Consider the following 12812-nt stretch of genomic DNA (forward strand, 5'->3'; position numbering starts at 1 on the left):
CCACACCTTCCTATCCTACGAAGAGAGAATGCCTCAGGTCTGTCTGGGAGGGGAGAGCTGCCACCACTGGGTCAACAGCTACCTTCAAAAGCAGATGTCGGATAGCAGGATGCAGAGATCACCCCGACTCTGCTCGGACTTCTCCAGAGTCCGCCCAGCAAATGGGTTGAAGCAGCAGGTCAGCCCAACACCCACCGTCCCCATCGCACCTCCTCCTCCAGCCCAGGCCCAGGCTCTGTCATGGCCGCACAGCCGGGGTCTAGACAGAGAGTGCCATGCCCCGGGCCTAGCTCCACCTCTATCTGGGCCAGTGCAGGAGCCGGCGAGTCCCCACGCAGGAAGTGGTCTGTCAGTGGAACCCCCAGGGATGAAGGTAGAGGCCGAGGCAGGGAGAGGAGCTGATGGGAGGCAGCAGCACCTGCTCAGATTTCACCAGACACTCAACCCTGGTGTGCACCCTCAGCGTTGAGAAACCTAGCCCAGGGAGCTCTTCTGCGGCAGCCTGGCCATGCGGTCGCAGGCACGGGGGCATTATCTGAGCCTCAGTTCCCTCACTGGGAGGATGGTGGGCTGCACAGAGGGCCGAGGGGGGCTGGCAAGCGACCCCGAGGTGAAGACTAGGGTGAGCAAATGGAGGTCTCTTGTGCACGCACCAACCACCTCCAGGTAAGAAAGGAGAGGCCGCGTTGAGACTCAGCCTTACACTCCCGCTGAGGTATAAGCTCCATCCTTCGTCAGTTGCGTGATGTAGCTCTTGTTGGCAAGATCACCTCCCAAGCCCCCTTGACACAGAAAAAGCGAGCCCCTGCCCGAGTCCCACGGGTCAGAGGACATCCCAGCGCCCCCATCACCCAATCTCCGTGCGCCCTGCAATGTAAACATCTTGCTCCAGCCAAGCTCCTCTCCCGGACCTGTACTTGAAGAACCAAAGGTGACTGTCTCCACGTGTGCAGGCCATCTGGTGAGGGGGGCGGGCTCTGCGGGGTGCGGGGAGGGGCTGCCGAGCGGCAGAGGGAGAAGGAATTCACTTGTCAAATCCTTCCTCTCTGATGGCCAAGTGCAATGCCGCTTGCATAATAACTAAGCATGGGTTTCCCGGTAATGCTCATCTCTCCCCTCCCCCCACGCCGGCTTTTTTTTTTTCTTTTTTCCTCCTGTTCCACTTTGTGGTAATTGGTGTGGTGTTCACGAAGAACACACATGGCGGCCAAGGAGCATCCTATGGTAGTTAACAATCCCTTTTACTTTAGCCAAACATGACCCGCGAGCCAGTGCCTGGCTAGGTAGCCCAGGCCGGCCTTCTGAGTGCGGATTACAGGCTCGGCCCACCACGCCTAGCTGAGACTCCCTCTAAACTGGGAGCTACGCAGATGTCAAACAGGAGAACTGTGAAGAGTCTCGTTTTTATGTCTGCTTGTTCTATGCCAATACTGGAGCTTGAACTCGGGGCCTGAGAGCTGTCTCCTAGTGTCTGTGCTCAAGGCTGGTGCTGTACCAGATCCACAGGTCTACTGTTGCCATTTTGGTGGGTGGGTAGAGATAAGGGTCTCTCAGACCTGTTTTGCCCAAGCTGGCTTCAAATTCAATCCTCAGATCTCAGCCTCCCGAGTAGCTAGAATTACAGGCACGAGCCACTGGCACCCAACTAGTTTCATTTTTATGAAAGCAACAAAAATTGAAGTGAAAGCAACAAAAATTGAAGTGAACATTTCACCTCTCCTGAGTGACTTTATTTTAAAATCCTGTAATAATGAGGATGTATACTGTTTTCACTTTAATAGATAATCTTGCACAATAACTTTTGAAACTATAAAATACATTTACATTAGCCTGCCTGCCCTTCCTTCCTTCCTTCCTTCCTTCCTTCCTTCCTTCCTTCCTTCCTTCCTTTCTTTCTTTCTTTGCCAGTCCTGGGCCTTGGGCTCAGGACCTGAGCACTGTCCCTGGCTTCTTTTTGCTCAAGGCTAGCACTCTACCACGTGAGTCACAGCGCCACTTCTGGCTTTTTCTTGTATGTGGTACTAAGTAATCGAACCCGGGACCTCATGCATGCTAGGCAAGCGCTCTACCACTAAGGCACCTTCCCAGCCCCATTAGCTTATATTTCTTATGAAAATATTCACCAGGCCCTGACGGCTCACACCTATAATCCTAGCTACTCAGGAGGCTGAGATCTGAGGGTCCAACGGAGGTTGGAAGAATGTGGACGTCAAGTACGACAGTGGACCTAGGGTGGTGAGTGTAGAGGAAGTCATCTAAAATGTCTAGGACCCCAACCTGCCCAGGAGATGGGAAGAAAGAGAGGGGGGCAGGGAAACATCTGCCCATGCCCAGCTTGGCCCCGCTGTATGAGAGGCTGGAGTCAGCTCTGACCCACCAAGAAGGCCCTCTTGCCCTTCCCACTCCCCGTCGCCTTCCGCCATGGTGCTTCTGGTGCTTTCTGCCCGTACCCTGAAGCCAGAGGCTCCCCCAGTCCACGAACGGTGTGCTGGCACCCAGGAGAGCTCCGGAAACGTGTGCTGGCCACTTGATCTCAGGTTGTCTAGACAGGCTTAGGAGGGACAGGGACGCCCCCCCCCCCCCAGCCTCAGCTCAACACCTGCGGAATTCCTCCTGCCCGGGAGGCTGAGAGCAACGCGTAGGGAAAATGAGGAGACGCTGTAGACATATCATCTCATTCCATCTGTCAGATAAAACCAGGTTGACCTTATGTGAATTCAAAATAATAAGATCATACTCTCTGGATTTCATTACTGCCCGAGTCTGAGGGCGGGGTGGGGCCGTCCAAGTGCTGACCCCTCACGCAGTAGGTGTTCCTCGGTGCTTTGCGGAGAGGGACCACTTGGGCTCCATTTGCCCTCGCCACACAGGGAGCTTTAATTTTTCCAAAGAAGGACAAGGGCTGACAGGCTAGGGAAGTGCTGAAAAAAGGCAAGGTCTGGGAGCAGGAACTCAGCCTCTCTCTTTCGCCCTTCAGCCAAACACTTCACTTCTCTGGGCATCAGCTGGGTCAAACAGGGATTAGCACCCTGCTGAAATCACTGGGTTTTAGGGGGATATGTGTAACTTTGGTTAGGAACACCGGCCGCTGAGGTTCAGAGAAGGGAGGTGGCTTGGCCCAAGTCACACAGCAGGTAAGTTTGCACAAGAACCCAAGCTCAGGCTTTGAAGGCTAGACTCCTGTGATGTCACAGGAGAGGAGTTTTAGGGCAGGAACCACTGGGGCCAACCCAAGCTGACACTAGCAGTTAAAGTTACACGATCAGATTCTGGGATTTAGTCATCATAGCCTGGAAAGACAACTTCTCTTTGTTCTGTCCTGGGACATGCTGACCAGTGTGATCCAGGGAACTTTCTCTGGAAAAGCTCAGGGGGGAACAAACAAGAACCAACAAACCTGTTTTTGTGGGGTGAGCTGGAAAGAAAAGCCAAGTACAATTAAGGAGATGACCCACAAAGGCATGAATTTCCTCACCCCACAGTGATCGGAGAGCTCCACAGCCCTGCCTGTGACCAGTCCCTGACTCCCACTCATCACCGACGCCCCTTTGGGCTTGGGAGAGAGCCGCGGCAAGGCCCTGGCAGCTCGGGCTGGCTGGGCTGGAGAGACTGCCCGGAGCTAAGGCATCCGTGAGAACAGGGGCCTCAACGGGACCTCTGGAAACGAGCAAGAAAGGACCCAGTGTGGGGTGCTGCAGAGGCGGCACTCAGAAGTTCCGGCTGCAGCGGATCTCAGTTCGGGGCTCCCCTGTTTGCACAATTCCTTCCTAACAGCTGTCAGTCACTGTGTCAGGTTCTGGGCAGTCAGTGCCTTACCTGCTTTGTCTCCTGTAATCTGCACACTAATCCCCTGAAGCAGACGGCCCCGCTCCGCCTCCATCTGCTGGGGCCCCTTCCCTTTGGGGAGCATCCTGGGTGGTGGTGGGGGACGGGGATCTGTCCCACAGTCACCGCCTGGCCCCGAGGGGTCTAGCTGCCACAGGATGCTGAGCTACCCTCCAAGGTGGCCCCTCTGCTGGACTGGGCTAAAGCTTCCGACCTACTTTTCCCTTTGCAGTTTCTGTCCTAGAAAACTTCCCATTCCATCACTCAAGACTTCTGTCTTGGGGGTCTGCTTCCACGTCACCCAGAAGGGTGGGACCATTTGCTGTCCCCTTGTAGATGTTGGAAAACTGAGGCAGAGACAAAGAGTTAAAGATGCCCCATCTAGCAGGGGGCAGAACATGAACTGGGTTCTGTCGGGATAACAGACGAGGCCTGGCCCTTCCACTGTCCTGTTCCCCTTCTCCAGGGCTGTCACTGTCCCTGCTGGTTATTCAGTGGCTTTGCTTCCTGCCTTCAATCAGTGGAGGGAAAGAGGAGCATCTACGGAAGATGGAGGATGGCTAAAGTCCTCCTCACATTCCTCTTTCTGGCTCTGCTCCTGTTTTGGTCAATCCTCATGAATCAGGGCGGGTCTGACATTCTGGGAATGCAGAGGGACTTCAACCCAACTTCATGAAAACAAGTTGTAAAAACACCGTGGCCACTCAAAGCCGTCGGCTGATGGGCCTGGCGCTGGGGAGAGGGTTGAACAAGTTCACCAGGCGGGAGCACATAGCCAAAGAGTGTTCGGCAAGACGCAAAGGAAGAACTTCCCATTGGTTGGAAGCCAGGGCCAGGGCTGGGGCCAGGGCTGGGTGTAGCCTCTTTGGAAATAGGTGAATCAGCATCTAGACCCTCCCAGGCCCTTCTCGTTAAACGGCACCAAAGACATAAAACTGCCCGGGACCGCAGCCGTGAGCCAGAGCCTCAACCCCTGCTCCCAGCGGGGCCGCAGACGGTGACCCCAGCCACCACGGCCCCTCCCGGCCCTCTCTGTTCCGCCCTTGCAGAAGGGCAGCCCCTCTCCCTGGGCACCCGCACCACCCCACTGTGGGGGCCCAGCAAGTGCCAAGCTGCCCCATCCCCCAACGCCCGCATCACCTCCCTGCGGGCTGATCCTTCCGGTCAGCCTCCTCTGCCTCCATGCTCTCTCTTCAGCCCGTCCACCTTCCCTTCCTTCCTTCCTGCTGCTTCTCAACGCCTGCTGTCTAAGCTCAGATCGCACCGTCTCCCCTCACCCCAGGCCCCCCACGGATCCGCCACCCACAACTTCCACCCCACGCCTCTCGGTCCTCGGCTGACCCTGGACCCGGCCCACCTCCTGGAAAGGTCTCCTCCTCTGGCTTCCTGGACACCAGTTACTGGTGTGCCTCTCCGCTCCCTGGCTGCCTCCCCAGCCCCTGTGGGCTCCCCTGCCCCCCCCAACCCCCCCAGGCTCAACAGGGCTGCCTACCCCTCACCCTTCTTGCTCCCCTGGGGCTATGACATCCACTCCCTTGGCTTCACCCCACCCCGCCTCGGAATGAGTTCAGGACCGGAGGAGCCTACCTGCCTGGCGTCCCAAGGCAGTCTGACCCCATCGTGGTCACTACCTCCTCTTAGACCCGCTCCTCCACTCTCTGACCTTCAGCCTGGAAATCAGAGCTTCACCTCCCTCTTCCTCCAACCCCCGATCCCCAGGAAGTACCAAGCTCCACTCTCTACCCACCCACTCCTCCCACGGGAAGCCTTCTTGGGTTTCCCTCCCAGCCTCAGGCTGGCCCCCCATGGTTTCCTGGGCCCTGCACCATCCCCACCAGCCCAGCGGCCCCCTCCATGGCCTGCAGCTAGCCGCACACGTGAGGTCCAGACTGGCTTCAGAAGGCTAAGGCAAGTCTTCTCGCCCCAGGCCCCAGCCCCTGGCTAATCACTCTCAGGGCCCCAGGAGTGAGTTCTCAAGTCTAAGAACTTGTACTTCTCATCTCCCCTCGCCCCCTCCCCCAGAGCAGGAGGGGGGAGATGAAGCACATGTACACGTGGCCCCTTCCAGGGGCACCAACCCGGCCTGCCATTTGCAAAGAGCAGCTATCACATGTGCCTGGAGAGAACAAGGGGCCCAGCTCGCGCACGCTCTCTCTCTCTCTTACACACACACACACGCACGCGTACACGCACACAGAGCACACACACAGCCAGCCTCAGGTGGCACAGAGGAGGCAAGCACAGGCACGCAGGCGCATGGAAGGCAGACAGGCCCACAGGACCCGGGCCATGGTCCCACTTGAGTCACCAGCGCAGGAGTGAGAGCTGGTCTGGCTAGACTGAGCGGCCCCTGCTGCTGCAGCTCAGGGCTTAGGAGAGGAACAGCAGGCCGTGGAGGACCCGTCCATCCTTTTGGACATCAAGGCTGTAGCCAGAGTGAGGAGGGTGTGGGGAGAGGAAGGACCGGGGCCTTCCCCTCGGACCAGGAGCAGAGGAGGCAGTCACTGGCTGTCCCCTGGTCCTGCCCGTTGTCCCAGGGCTGGTCACCGGGTTCCTCTGACCTCGCCGCCAAGGCAGATGCCCTCCACTCCAGAACAGCCACTCTGAGCAACGAATATATAGAAAGGAGAGAGCCGGTTGAGGTGTGCACATCGCACTCAGAACTGATACGTATGGCACCAGCCAACATCTGGTGAGTCTTGTCAACCCTTCCCTCCGCCTTCCACCGTCCACAGCTGCTGCCTCCCTCAACCCTGCTGCGTGCACTTCAGAAGTGACTTCTCCATCATGACACACTTCCTCACACCTTTGGGAAACGTCAGAGAAGCCCCTGGAACCTACCAGATCAAGTCAAAACCCCACATGCAAAGCTCCTCTCAAGGCGGCCTCAACTGACCTTTCCAGTCTCTACTTCTGCACCTCAGGAGAGCCTCATACTCAGAGCCAGGTCCTGCTCTGGGGAACTCCAACCCCCGGCTCTATACCTTCGCACAATTAATCGTCCCACTTGTCTCTGCTTGGTAAGTTCCCGTGACTCCTTCAAGTGCACAGATGGAAAGCGCTGCTTTCTCATGGGCTGGCTTCAGCAGTGGCAGTGGGGTCCTAATGACAGCACACCCCAGACTCACCACTGGTGATGGATGGCCACGGTTTATAGGCCACGCCTGGGCACTGATGTAGGCAGCCCCCCCCCCCCACTGTACCCAACTGTACTTCCAAAGATATCTGCAGCATCCCTCCCACTCCCATGCCCTTCGTAGCCGCACGGACACCTTCCACGAAGGCAGGCGTCTACGGATCCCTACTTGAGTCTGGGAGGACTTGGGAATAACGACTGAAGGGACACGGAGGCTTCCAGGGCCAGGTCACGGAAGGTGATGCAGCCCTGCCTTACCCACTGGGCTGCTCTCTGAGCTGCTGGAGCTCTACGCCAGCACACAGATAGCGTGACTGCCCAGAGGCCACCATGCTGCGGGGAAGCTCAATGAGGCCGTGGAGAAAGCAAGCCTAGAGATCGCATTCGGAGCCAGAGAGGACGCCGTCCCAGCCTCCTTCTGAAGGCAGCCATGAGAGAGAGGCCTGGGGCCATTCCTCTGAACTATGGAAACCGCAAGCCAATAAAATGGCAGTTTTTATACAACGTCACGCCGTTCTGGGGGGATTTGTTATGTGAGGATGGTAAGTGGAACTGCACACGACCGTCCTCCCCACTTTAGAGGAGGAGGATCTGGGCACAAAGAATTGAAGCCATGTTCCCAAGGCCACAGAGGTAGTAACTGGCAGAACCAAGATCTGAGTCCCAGAATCCACACGATGCCTGCCGTGCTGTACAAAGTGCCTGACAGGTCTGGTTGGTCCTGGTCCACTGCCGATCTGTGAGGGAGGGGAGGACGGAAGAAGGTATGAGCAATCACACGAACGAGAGCTGAGCATGAGCTCCGGGTGTCACACCAGGACCTCGCAGAGCCTTTGCCACGCAAACGCGCACTCCTCGAGTGCCGTCTGCTGGGTGGTTTCACTAGTCCTAGCTGGGGAGGGGGGGGGCAAGAAGGGGATAAGAGAATCCGCAAGTGCCATGGGCCCTGCTCTCCATGGAGACTTTCCCCAGAACTCATTGCTCTGCTTCCTGCCTCCTCCAGCCCTGAAACTTGCAGGAATATACAGATCCCCGGGGAGCCAGTGCTTCCAGGGACAAGGCCTGGAGCCCCAGGGACTGCAAGAGGAGACTAAAGACCTGAGCGTAGCCACTGACTGGCTTTGTGAAACTGAACGAGTACTTGCCTCGCTGGGCCCAAATACTGTCCAGCTTCAATACACGGAGACATACAAGTATTGTGCTTGCCTCATGGGTGGGGTAGCAGTATTATGATGTGGGCATATGGGTACTGCAACCCATAGACCAAAGGATCCATCTCCAGGAGGGACGTGGGTAATGGGAATGAATCCTGCCTACTTCTCATTATGCGATTGCTGTGTGCCAGGCCATTTTCTGCTCCTTGTACCAAGTCCACTGAACAAGGCAGCCAGCTGGGGAAGGACTCAGATTTCCAGACGCAGTGATACTAAACTCAGGGTCTGACCCAGGCCTATCTAACTTCAAATCCTCACTCTTGTCACAACAGCCAAGAGGAGGAAGTTGCCCAAGTGTTCATCAACAGGTGAATAGACAAATGTGGGACATCCATACAGTGAAAAAGGAAACCTGGAGGGCTGGGAATGTGGCCTACTGGTAGAGTGCTCGCCTCGCATGCATGAAGCCCTGGGTTCGATTCCTCAGCACCACAAATATAGAAAAGGCCAGAAGAGGCGCTGTGGCTCAAGTGGTAGAGTGCTAGCCTTGAGCAAAAAGAAGCCAGGGACAGTGCTTAGGCCCTGAGTCCAAGGCCCAGGACTGGCAAAAACAAACAAACAAAAACACCAAAAGGAAACCTGGAAGGCATCATGCTAACTGAAATAAGCCAGTCACATAAACACAAATACTGTGAGATTCCACATATATACAATGTCTAAAGTCATCCAATTCAAAGCTACAGAAAATCAAATGGTTATTGTGGTTGAGGAAGGAAAAAAAATGAGTTAATGAGCAAGGAATGCCACTTGAATGATGAAAAAGCTCTGGAGATTGGAACTAGGGTGTAGCTCAACAGTAGGGAGCTTGCCTAGCATGAGGAAGGGTTTGAACCCCAGCCCTGTAAGACAAAAACAAGCAACAATCAAAATGAAAACAGCTGTGGAGATGCGTCGCACAGGGAGGCGACTCTGGTTAACACTGCAGACTGGTCAAGCACAGAGCCAGGCAGGACAGGACGGGCTGGGGCTGAGGCTGGAACCCCTGCCTCTCCCTGGGAGGGATCCCGCTGACTGCAGGCCCTGCCCACTTGAGCCCTCTGGATACCTTCGAGGCAGCGCTCCACCGGGGAGCAGGTTCAGAAGGAAGAAGGGATTTCTTGACTATCTACTGGGTGACTTGCTCTCTACTCATGAGTACAAGCAGAGGAAGATCTCGAATCCCTAGGTCCCCTTCTGATTGCCACACTGGTAATAAGTTGAGGGGCAGAGGGAAGTAGGAGGTTCTGGGGACCCGCAGAAGGAAGGACCAAGACACTCCCTATCTTTAAACCAGGAATCTGGAGCTCTGACCTTGGGACTGTGCTCTGAGCGGCCACTGTCTACTCTGCAGAAGGGAAATCTGAGACCCAAGGGGGCTTGGTTAATTCAAACTCAATACACATGTGCCAGTACCTGCTATGCTGGTGTCAGGCCTCCAATCCCTGCCCCATCCAGCTGGGCTCCTCTTACACCATCCTGCCAACATAAGGTAAAGCAGGACTCGGCTGAGTTACTGACCGCCTAGCGCTCTCTCCAAGAACTCCGAGCCTCACTCCTTCCCTGGACTCTCAGGAGTCCCCGGTTTTCCCCTCACAAAGAATGAGATAGGGAGGTTCTTGGTTCCAATCCCAACCCTGCACCATGGGACAAGGACCCCTTCTTCTGGAAGCCCTTGAGAGGGTTACATGAGGTCAGAGGGCCAAATGCTGCGCGCACCCCAGCCCGGCACACAGTAGGTACTCAGTAATGGGCCATTACCATCAGTCCTCTCTTTTCAGACGAAATCATTTTCATCGATCTGTTTGTTCTACTCAAAGGCTGGTTTGTTTGTTTGAACTTGCCCCAGAAGAGTCCTTCCCCCAGGACACTGGGAGATGCTTCCTGGCTGGCTCCAGGGAGGAGGAGGAGTGACGAGGAAAAGCATCACCTTCCCCCCGGGACCCAGGGCCAAATCCCGGGGAAGCCTGATGGCCGCCCTCTACCCTGGGGGCCCCACGGAGGCACCAGGTCCCAATTAATAAGCTCCCTGGGGCCAGGCGGGAGGCTGGTGTGGTCAGCCTTCTATTCTCGGCAAGGTGCCTTCCCAGCCACCCAGCAGAACCAGCCAGGGCCCCGGGTGGAAGGGAGGCCCGGTGATCTGACGGCAGCCTCACGCCACAGAGGACCTCCTGGGTGTCCAGGGAGCCCACCGCGGGGCTGCCAGAGGAGAGAGACGTTCAGCTCTGTTGCTCCCTCTCCCCCAAGGTCACGTCCAAGTCACCATTTTCTAGGACCAAGATTCTAAGATCCCATGATCCAATGCTTCTACAGCCTGGGAATAGAAGAGTCCACAGTTCCAGGATGCAGGCAAGGAGACCCTGTCCCCTTCCTCCCTTTTCCCAGCTGGCCCACCCGGGCGGACGCTACCTGCTCTGCCCGGATCCTGACCAGGCAACGGAGTCGTGGCCTCGGCACTGAGGTGAGCAACACTCCCCTCTGCCCGGGTCCTCTTAACCTGCTGGGGAGTCTGGGCATGGCAAAAGAAGCAGGGACATGAAAGGGGAGGTGGCGGAGAGGCCACCAGGGCCAAACGCCACTGGGCAGAGCACCCACACTCCGCGTCGGCTCCGCGCCAGTCCCCCGAGCTCTGAACAGCTGGGAGACCTTCCCAAGGCCATGGATTAGAGAGTGGGGGCGCAGGGGGAAACCCCAGGCCTCCTGGGCTTCCAAGGTCACACTCCCCTCACCCTGCTCGGCTTCCAGCCACATCTTCCTGAGACCAACTCCTCCAACGTCCTCTGTCGGATGGGCAGACGGAGGCGGAGAAGGGCCATGTCCTTAAGGTCACACAGGGAGTTGGTGGCGGAGCTAAGTCGAGCTATTTTCCGGTTAGGGGCGGTGATTTCGCCATCCTCTGTCCGCATCCCTGCCTTTGGTCCTTGTCGGGCTTCCTCCTTCCCATCGACCCTGAACTGGAGCTAAGGCAGGGCTGTCTCCTACCCCTCCATCCCTGCCCCAGGGACTGCTCCACGAGGTCATCCGGGGCAGGCTGAGGGGCAGGGATGGGATGGTGTGGAAGCCCCATGCGCAGGGCCGGCTGCGGGGCACACCCGGCTGCGGAGGGCTGGCCCTGACACGTGCCACCGGCAGGTCGGGGCGCCTGTCAGTAGCACTCGGAGCTAATTAACCAGCTGTCCCATTAACTAAAGCAAATGAGGTTCTAGTCAGCTGGTCATCCCAGAGCCTGGCTGTCACCAGAACTGGGGCAGGAACCTAGCCTGGGCCACCTGAGCCCTTGGCCTGCACCCTGGGCCAAACCCTCCCCCGAATCCACACTCCTACTCCCCACCAGCTGCTGCTGTCTATCGAAGAAGGATCCCCAGTTTACTTCTGTATGGGTCCCCTCTATTCTAAAGGGACAGGCAGGACTAGGGGCTCACCCAGGCCTTCGGTGACCGTGCCCCCCGCCCCACCCCGGGCTGCACGGCTCCACTGCCTTGACTGGTGCCTGGGGCGGTTACCGGCCTTGGGTGACGGCAGAGCCAGGGAGGGGTACCGGGTGTGGGCCATGCCGGCTCTACCGGCCATTCCCAGGACTGACAGACATCTGGTTTCTTTGCTGAGGCCCGGAGTGGGCTCTCTCTGACACACTGGAGGCCTGTCACGCCCCCGGCACCCTCCTGGTGTCACACCTCCTGGTGTGTCTGCTCTGACTTCACTCTGGCCATGCACGGTTGGCCTCCTCACCGGAACCTTACAGGAAGGCCTGGCTACAGAGCCAGCGGCACGCAGGCCAAGGAGCAGAGCCAGGACAGGAGCCCAGGCTGCACCCGCCTGCCCCGTTTTAAGACAAGTAGAAGGTTGGGAGTGCGGCTCAGGGGAAGAGCACTAGCCTAGCACGCCCAGGGCTCTGGGTTCCAAAGGGGCAGTGTGTTACTTTTTTCATTCGCGTGCTTCCACTTTTGTTGGCATGTCACCCTTCTCTTCCCCCCGCCTGCCAGCCCATGAGGCACCCCCTCCCCCACCAGCCCAAGCACACGGGCATCTGTGTCCCCTCTGGGGCCAGCCTCACCAGCTGTCCACCTCCCACCATATCCGGATGGGGCCAGGACACCATCTGGGAACTGCCTGGGCACAAGGGCATTGAGAGGGGCCCTCAGAGCTCAGAGGAAAGGGGTGCTGGGGCACCTAACCCTGTCCCCCAAGGCCCCTTCCTGGGCAAGGTGGGTCTTTGCACCAAGTACCTTCCCCAGCTGCAGGTCCCCCAGAGCGGGAGCCCCCGGCCCAGCTGAAATAAAAAGCAGCATCTGTATTAGAGATCGAAGTTACCGGACTGGTAGGTACCTCCTGGCATCAGTAGGGAAACGCAGGAAATGGAGGAATGAGCATCCTGTTTGCCCCACAGGCCCTAGGCCCACAGCCCCAACCATCCGCTCCACTGTGCCCTCCTGCCTAGGGACACAGAGTTCCCTATATGTGAGCAAGGCCCGTGGGGCCAGCCTGGGAGCAGGGCAGACCAGCGAGAGGCCTGGAGAGCTTCTCGCTAGTGCTCCCCACTTTGCCCTTTCGCCAGTCGCAGATGGAGGGCAGGAATGGTCCCTGTGTCCAGGAGACAGGAGAGCACTCGGTACGCACAGACCAGGTCGCAGACACCTGGCTCTGCCTAGGTGTATAACTTG

General features: G+C 57.5%; 1 protein-coding gene across 3 annotated transcripts in view; it reads right to left on the minus strand.

Moving 5' to 3' along the window:
• Window positions 1–12812, minus strand: part of Gdpd5 (glycerophosphodiester phosphodiesterase domain containing 5) — an 80870-nt gene that overhangs the window by 55518 nt on the left and 12540 nt on the right. The gene's annotated exons all lie outside the window — the stretch shown is intronic.

This window comes from Perognathus longimembris, chromosome 13 (genome assembly GCF_023159225.1).
Source record: "Perognathus longimembris pacificus isolate PPM17 chromosome 13, ASM2315922v1, whole genome shotgun sequence".
NCBI lineage: Eukaryota > Metazoa > Chordata > Mammalia > Rodentia > Heteromyidae > Perognathus > Perognathus longimembris.